General features: G+C 39.0%; 1 long non-coding RNA gene across 1 annotated transcript; it reads left to right on the top strand.

Moving 5' to 3' along the window:
- Window positions 1-5,156: 5,156 nt before the first annotated feature.
- Window positions 5,157-7,603, top strand: LOC125885383 (uncharacterized). Its single transcript, XR_007448897.1, has 4 exons — window positions 5,157-5,244; window positions 5,354-5,417; window positions 7,318-7,412; window positions 7,506-7,603. It is a non-coding gene; the product is annotated as an uncharacterized LOC125885383 (long non-coding RNA).
- The last annotated feature ends 278 nt before the right edge of the window (window positions 7,604-7,881 follow it).

The raw sequence follows: 7,881 nt of genomic DNA, 5'->3' as shown, positions 1-7,881 counted from the left end.
TATTATTTCTGACATCTGACATCATGTTTTTCTGCACAGAGACCTAAGGCATTTTTGTTTCAGTTCTTTCTCTGTACACATGTCCTCACAGTGAGTTGACAGAGACATGATATGGATGGCATGACACGTAGTGGCCGTAACTCAGGCAACCTTATCTTCTTGCCTCTCTTTCACAGGCATAGTTAGTACTTTGCTTCTGGAGGAAGGAAATGTGCCTTTTTATCAGATCAGATATGGTCCGTAAGAAACGGCTCTATACATGTGCCACACGTTTTGGCTCAGTTTAGAGATTCAGTTCCCTTTTGACATTTGATTTTATTGGATGTTGTATTTTGGAGAACATAATTGATTTTCTTGACTTTGGCTGATGAGCAGAGCTGAGTGGACGCAACAGTGAGGTAAATATCAATAGTATTTTTTCAATGTGATTGTCACATTTCTCATGTTATTTACCTGCTAATGAGTTTCACTGTCTCTGAGGTCACAGCAGAGAGAGGAGAGAACCAGCCATGAGTTTTAAAGCAGCAGCAAGTGGATTTGTTGTCCTCCTTCTCTTTGTATCAGGTACTGTATATTTTATATGTGAGATATTTCACTGATTCTAAACAGCATTATTACAACAGTTTCAAACAGCAGAAAAGGCTCAGCTGTACTTGTGTTGACTATATAAAAGTCTTCAAAATGAAGTTATGGTTATTCCTCAGCATATTTGGTCCAAACTGAAATACTTCAATAATTGTTTGATTGTCAAAAAATGTTGTAAACACATTTACGGTTACTGGAGGATGAATTCCTCTGACCTTTCCTGTTGTGCCACTATGATCCCGTCATTTGTGATTCAGAGTAAAAAGTGAGATGATTTTATCTGTATTTTCGTGCAGACATTCATGGTTTGTGTTTTGATCTCTGATGATCCTTTGACTTTTCATAGTGCCATCATCACCAGGCAGTGCAAGTCTTTGGTTGTGACCAAATACCTTTAAAATGAATGACATCACCATCAGCATCAGCTGCACTTTGTGTTTTCTTCTCGCGGTTAGAAATGCTAACATGTTGAAGGGATAGTTCAGATTTTTTGAAGTGGGGCTGTATGGGATACTTATCCATAAAGAGTAAATTACAAACAGTAGATGTCTGTCGGCCAGTTTTGAGAAGCAGGCTGGAGTCTGACATTGAAGCTAAGTGATGTACTGCTGTGGATTCAGTCAGCAACAAAATCTATGCTATATTTCTAATATTTTCCCTGCTTTACCTGAACGTCAGACACTGATTTCCAACGGAAGAATAAAGCTGTTACATGGCTCTCATCAGAGCCAGACTCCTCTGAGAAAAAGAGTGATTTAACATTGCTGAACACAGGAGCTGCTGGTCTACCGCTGCCTTATCAGTTAGTCTGTTTGTGTTATTGTGTGACTTTGGTGATTTATAGGGTTAGTTCTGATTCACCAAAGTCACACAGTTACACTAGCTAACTAAGTGATCAGTGCATCAATAAACCAGCAGCTCCTGTGTTGGCTGAGCTAAAATTATTGGTTTTCTCAGTGGAGTCTGGTGGCTTTGACGAGAGCATAGGGGAACTGATTGTGCTCAAGACTTCTCCGTCAAAACAGGCTATGGGCTGCATACAAACACAGATTTAGTCATGAATCCACACACAGTTTTATGTATCTGGCCCCTGGTGAGCCAAAGTGTTGTCATCCCAACCTTTCAAACACTGCCGCTTTGTCAGTGGGCCTAAATGTCTAAATGTGATGTCCTCCATTGGTTTTAGACGATCACGGAGAGTGTATTAATTGACACTTGTTACATTCATTGTGTCTTCTGAAAATACATTACTGTTTTCACAGGAAATATACAGTTTCTGCTCGTGACATACATACTGTTTTCAGAATAAACGTACTGCGTAGGTAAAGCATTTTGTTTTTACATTTATTTCCTTTTCTTTAGGCAACAAAAGCACATCATTAGGTTTAGAAAAACCATCATGGTTTAGCTTAAAGTAAGTACACATCTTACTAACTTAATGTCAGTGTCATGCTAGGTTGATATCAAATTAACTCAACTGACTTTTGGTTTCACAAATAAAATAAACAGTGGACTCCTGAATGAAAGTCTGGTGTTTTTTGTTCCATCCACCTCCCCTCCCACTCACCCTAGAGGGACTTTCTTGCTCTTTATACTAAGGTAGTTACCAGGCAGGTGGCGTCAGAAATAGCCCCCACTCGGTGTGTATCATACCGCCATGAAGAGTGTCACAGTGTGTCTGTGTCTGACCCTGACATCCACTGACAAAGCGGTGGTATTTGACGATTTTGGTCGTGGCCAGCAGCGTCAGCAATAGCAACCTCCTGGTGCTTATTTCTGTATACTGCTGTGAAACATGTTTTTGTACTTCAGTATCTGAGGTCAAAATCACTGAACCTGGGTTAGTACACCTGAATGGAATCGGCACTTCCTCCCTGTAGTGACAACCGTGTAGAGAGCATGGGTACATTTTTACAAACCAGATCTGATTGTGGTTCCTGATGTGCTCTGTGTTACAGTGATACAGTGTCAGAGTGGCTGGGGAGTGACTTACACCTCTACTAAGATCTGTGCCTTAAAAGGAACAACAGTGGAAATACGCTGCAGCTACACATACCCATCCAGAATAAATGGCCGTGCTACTACAGTTGAGAAAACATTCTGGTTTACCAAAATGAATGGACCTGTTTCTGTGGATCTGACAACAGACCCACAGTATTCAGGTCGTGTGCAGGATCACTGTGAAAACAACAACTGCACTCTAAAAATCAAAGACCTGAGAGAGAGCGACTCAGCTGAGTACAAGTTCATGTTCATCACAAACCAGCCAGGTGGGAGTTCAACTGGTTCACCTGGAGTCACTTTGTCTGTCACAGGTAACATTCTCATTCATATGTTATTATTTCTGAATTTTCAACATCTAGAAAACAAACATGTACATGTGTTGTGTGTGTGTGTGTTGACAGTGTTGTCTAAAATAATAACAATAACTTCACAAATCCAGATCTTAAGGTGAACTTCAACTTCGGAAGCTCTTCTCCTATCTTATGTCAGAGCAGTTGTCATCTACCTGGTAATTATTCCTACATCTGGTACAAGAATGGACAGAAAATTCCAGAAGAAACGTTGTATTCTTATCAAGGCAGGGTTGATTCATCGTACAGCTATTCCTGTGCTGTAGAAGGATATGAGGTTTTCCCTGCTCCTTCAGACTGTGAGTTAACTTTACAGATTTCTAATGACATATCACCATCTAGTGGAGCCGTATCAGTACATGCATTGCTAATACAGAAATCCCTGTTGTGACTCCTCACTGACTCTCATTAGAAAATGTGAAAAGAAAAAAAAAATATATATATCTTTCAGGTGTCTTTGGTCAAACCTGCAACAGAGTGACGTACACCAACAGAAGCATCTGTGCCTTAAAAGGCTCATCAGTGGACATTTCCTGCACTTACAAAAGCCTAGATGATGTTGAATCCAAATTCTGGTTCAGTCCTGAACGTAAAGATCAGTGGCAGAATCCCTCACAGCCTGAGGACCTTAGTAAAGACTTCCAGTTTGCAGGTCGTGTTCAGGTCATTGACACAGAGAGAGGACGCTCCACCCTGAGAATCACTGACCTGAGAGAGAGCGACTCAGCTGAGTATCACTTCAAATTCACAACACCAAGCTTTGAATGGAGGAGTAGTTTACCTGGTACAACTCTGACTGTCACAGGTAAACACAGACTGATGTAAATACACCAACACGGTACATTTAAAAACACTCAACATGTGGATAAGGATCAATGTGTTTGTGTAATTACTGTTGCATAAATAAACAGATACAAATGCTCTCTACCTCTTATAGGAATTAATACTGTTGTGTTGATGTGTATGATGTGTACATCCATCATCTGTTTTTTAGACACAGTGATAATATTGTTTCTTGTTCTCATATCCAGCTCTCCAGGTGCAGGTGACCAGAAAAAAAGGCTGTCAGTTTTATGCTGAGGCAGAGATGAAGTGTAAGAGCAGCTGCAGTCCAGCTGGTCGTCTTTCCTACGTCTGGCTCCAGAATGGGGAGGAAAGCCCGGGGATGGAGGCATTTTCTTATGAAGGGCACACCATCTCCTGTGCTATAAAGGGACTCGAGGAGTTCCCCTCTCCTCCAGTGTGTAAGTTTAATCCACTGTGTCAGGATAAAAAAGACACACATACGTTCTGACATTACAACACATTTACAATCTCAGACCAAACCTCACTGGGTCTTCTAAATTTTAGTGTGGAAACAGCAGTGTTATTTAAACAAAAAGCTGAACTATTACTAACAAAAGAAATATGCAGATACTTATGATCAGTGTTGCCATTTTGGGTGGGTGGCTGCTGACTATGTTCGGCTGGAAAAAGTAGCAACGAGCTGGCAGATGAGATTTGGGCTGCTTCTGTCAACATTTGGCATGATTTTCAAAAGACATTCAGTTTAGGTTAATTGGTGACTCTAAATTGTCCATAAGTGTGAATGTGAGTGTGAATGGTTGTCTGTCTCTACGTGTCAGCCCTGTGATAGTCTGGTGACCTGTCCATCAAAACATATTCTAATCTTTTCAGTTGTTCACATTCATTTCTCCTCCAGATGCTCCAAAGCTTCCCTCTGTGTCAGTGAGTCCCTCTGCTGAGATAGTGGAGGGCAGTTCAGTGACTCTGACCTGTAGCAGTGATGCTAACCCAGCAGCTAAATACACCTGGTACAAGACAAATGCAAACCCTCAACCTCTCGGTAAAGAGCCACAGCTCGTCTTCAGCTCCATCCAGTCCTCTGACTCTGGAGAGTATTACTGCAGAGCCGAGAACGAGCTGGGGAGGAGGACGTCTAATGACATCATCATTAATGTGAAATGTGAGTGAAACAGCTAATTTAGAAGTGACTGCTTAAAACAGTCCTTGCTTTGCTGATCATAACATACAGCTTTGGGACTCAAACTGTCACACATCCGTTTATCAGACCACCTTCAAAGTCTAAAATGCAGTTACACACTTTAAGATTTTCTACATGAAAATAAGTATTGGCTGATTAACGGATTTATGAATCAAACCCTTGTAGTAAGGTACAGTACAGTATATCTCACATCTGTCCATCTCTAATTCTAGACAAATCAACTATAATCATGAATATCATCAGGCTGACTCTGGTGGCTGTGATGCCGACCCTACTGCTTCTTTTTTCTCTGATGATGAGGTGAAACTATAAAAATTAATCATTACCCATTTTTTACTTTGAATGTTTCATTTCAAAGTATTGGAGTGTTTGATCAAAATTTGTATTTGTTTGTTTGTTCTTGGATTAGATTCAGGAAGAGGAAAACTCTGAGCTCCACCACTGAACCAAATGAACCCAAAGAGACTCTGGAGGTGAGAGAGAGATTGGGACACAGTGACAGAACCTACGTTACTACAGTAATACATTACTTTTTAGCAGTAACAAAGTAATATAACACGTTACCAACAGGATTTCGGGTAATATTATTACATCTACAATGTCATATACAGTTTTACTACCTGAAATAAACAGCTTATTGTTTTTAATATTCATTCATCCACACTGATCCACACCGCTCCACTTCTGCTAGTGCTCCAGCAAAAAATAAAAACATCCCCTGAGGGTTAGTTGTACGTTGAGATCAGAGGTGGGTAGAGTAGCCTGAGTAGCCTAGTACTGATACTTTAGAACAATATTACTCAAGTAAAAGTAAAAAGTAGTCATCCAAATAATTACTTGAGTAAAAGAGTATTTGGTTAAAAAACTACTCAAGTACTGAGTAACTGTTGAGTAACGTCTGATTTATTTGTAAAATAAGAAGATGAACGTAATCAATCAATCAAAAATAATAATCTGCAAATTCATGTATTTTAAATGATACCCCTTTAACTAAAACAAAAATAAATTAAATCTTTACAAACATAACATAAATCAAGGCACAAGAAACACAAATATATTCTTATATATATATATATATACACACACACACACACACACACATATGTATATATATATATATATATATATATATATATATGTAATTATGTACTCAGGTGGGTAGAGCAGCCAAATATTGTACTCAAGTAAGAGTACTGTTGCTTTAAAACAATATAACTCAAGTAAAATTAAAAAGTATTTTGCATTAAAACTACTCTGAAAAGTACAATTTACCCAAAAAGTTACTCAAGTAAATGTAACTGAGTAAATGTAACTAGTTACTACCCACCTCTGGTTGTCATATCATTATAGGCTACATTATAGAAGGGTGCCGGTGATCTGCACATCAGGGACTGTGTTATCATGTTCAGTGTGTTCCCATTAATACACCTATAATGTCTATAGTGTGTCTCGTTCTGCTTTTGCGTCCTAAGTCTGCTTGAAAGCAGCCGCCGTAAGGAGCAGGCCTCTAGTTTGTTTTTCCTAGTCCTGGTGATGGGCACATCTGGGTGATGTTAGTATGTGTTGGATGTGTTTCCATTCACATCCCCTACAACTGCAGAGCAACGTTGGCGCACAGTCCCATTCTTATGCATAACTCTGTCTCTGGTGGGTCTGCAGCTCTGGTGTTTTTATTTGCTCCCCTCACAGTGACTTGATCACACGCCATTCTGCTTGTTGTGCTAAACTCAAATATGCATCCATATCTCATAATGATCAGATTTTGATCCTCTGCCTGACCCTCCAAGGACATTTACTTAAAAAGGTCTAATAGCTTTACATATTTTTTTTTCATTTTAATACAAAGTGGTAACCACTGCATGTGAATACATGAATCATGAGTCAGACCTGCGCAGCGCTGGATTTGACATGAACTGTAATAAACTGGAACTTCTGTGCTTTGATTACCTGCTGTGAAACAACGTGACCCTCATCCATTTAAAAAGCCTATTTGCTCTCCTGAGGTCATATTGGTTAAAGTAACGCAAAAGCAGTGTAATAAGTAAATTATTACTCTGCACAGTAATATTTTATAGTAACTTTACCTTTTAAATGAAGGTATCTGGTAATATATAATGTAGTAAATTTTCAGAGTAACTCGCCCAATACTCTATATTGTTATATACCTTGACAAGTAACATCTTCATTAATAGAAACAAACAGAAATAATGTGTATTTTTACCCCAACCACATTTACTGTGTATGTCCTTTGTAGCAAAGAGCAATAAAAAGGAAACAGTTTGTCCTTTAAACACGTCTGAGTACATTTCAATATGAAATCCAAATTCCATTTACGAGGCCTTTGACTCTCATCTTGTCGTCTCTCTCCATCAGTTGGAGTCTGGTCCTGATATCAGCGTCTCAGCCTTGATCACTGTCACTGCAGCACAGACAGAAGACGCAGAGGAACAGGAACACTGAGTGTGAAGGTCAGTCAGGTTTGAGTCTCCTGAGTCTATAATTTCTTGCTTCCATTTCTGAGAAATAACTCACCAGAACTTAATGTGTTTTTTTTTTCCCAGATGCAGTCAAACCAGAGGGAGACTCAATACTTTGCTATGTATTGCATGTATGGAAGTTTAAACATCATGGCAGTTCCCTCTCACTGCTGCAGAGGGCGATAGTGTACGGGAAGTTTTTGATTTCAGCTTTGAATGAACTCTCTTCTGTTTATTATTCAGAGTAAAGTTTTTATTTATGAGTATTGAGTGCAAATAAAATTTAAATCAGTTTGTCCACTCTGACTTATTTGTCTATCTATGAAACAGTGTAATAAACTTTTGTGTACACGAGATGAAAAAAAAAGTGTCACATGACAGGAATATTATGTCAGTTTAACACAACTTTTTGTAGTTGTTTGTGTATTCAATTATATGTAATATGAACATAAAAAACACT

This window comes from Epinephelus fuscoguttatus, linkage group LG3, assembly GCF_011397635.1.
Source record: "Epinephelus fuscoguttatus linkage group LG3, E.fuscoguttatus.final_Chr_v1".
NCBI lineage: Eukaryota > Metazoa > Chordata > Actinopteri > Perciformes > Serranidae > Epinephelus > Epinephelus fuscoguttatus.
Note: the sequence above shows the minus strand (reverse complement) of the source record. Positions and strands in the feature narration are given on the sequence as shown.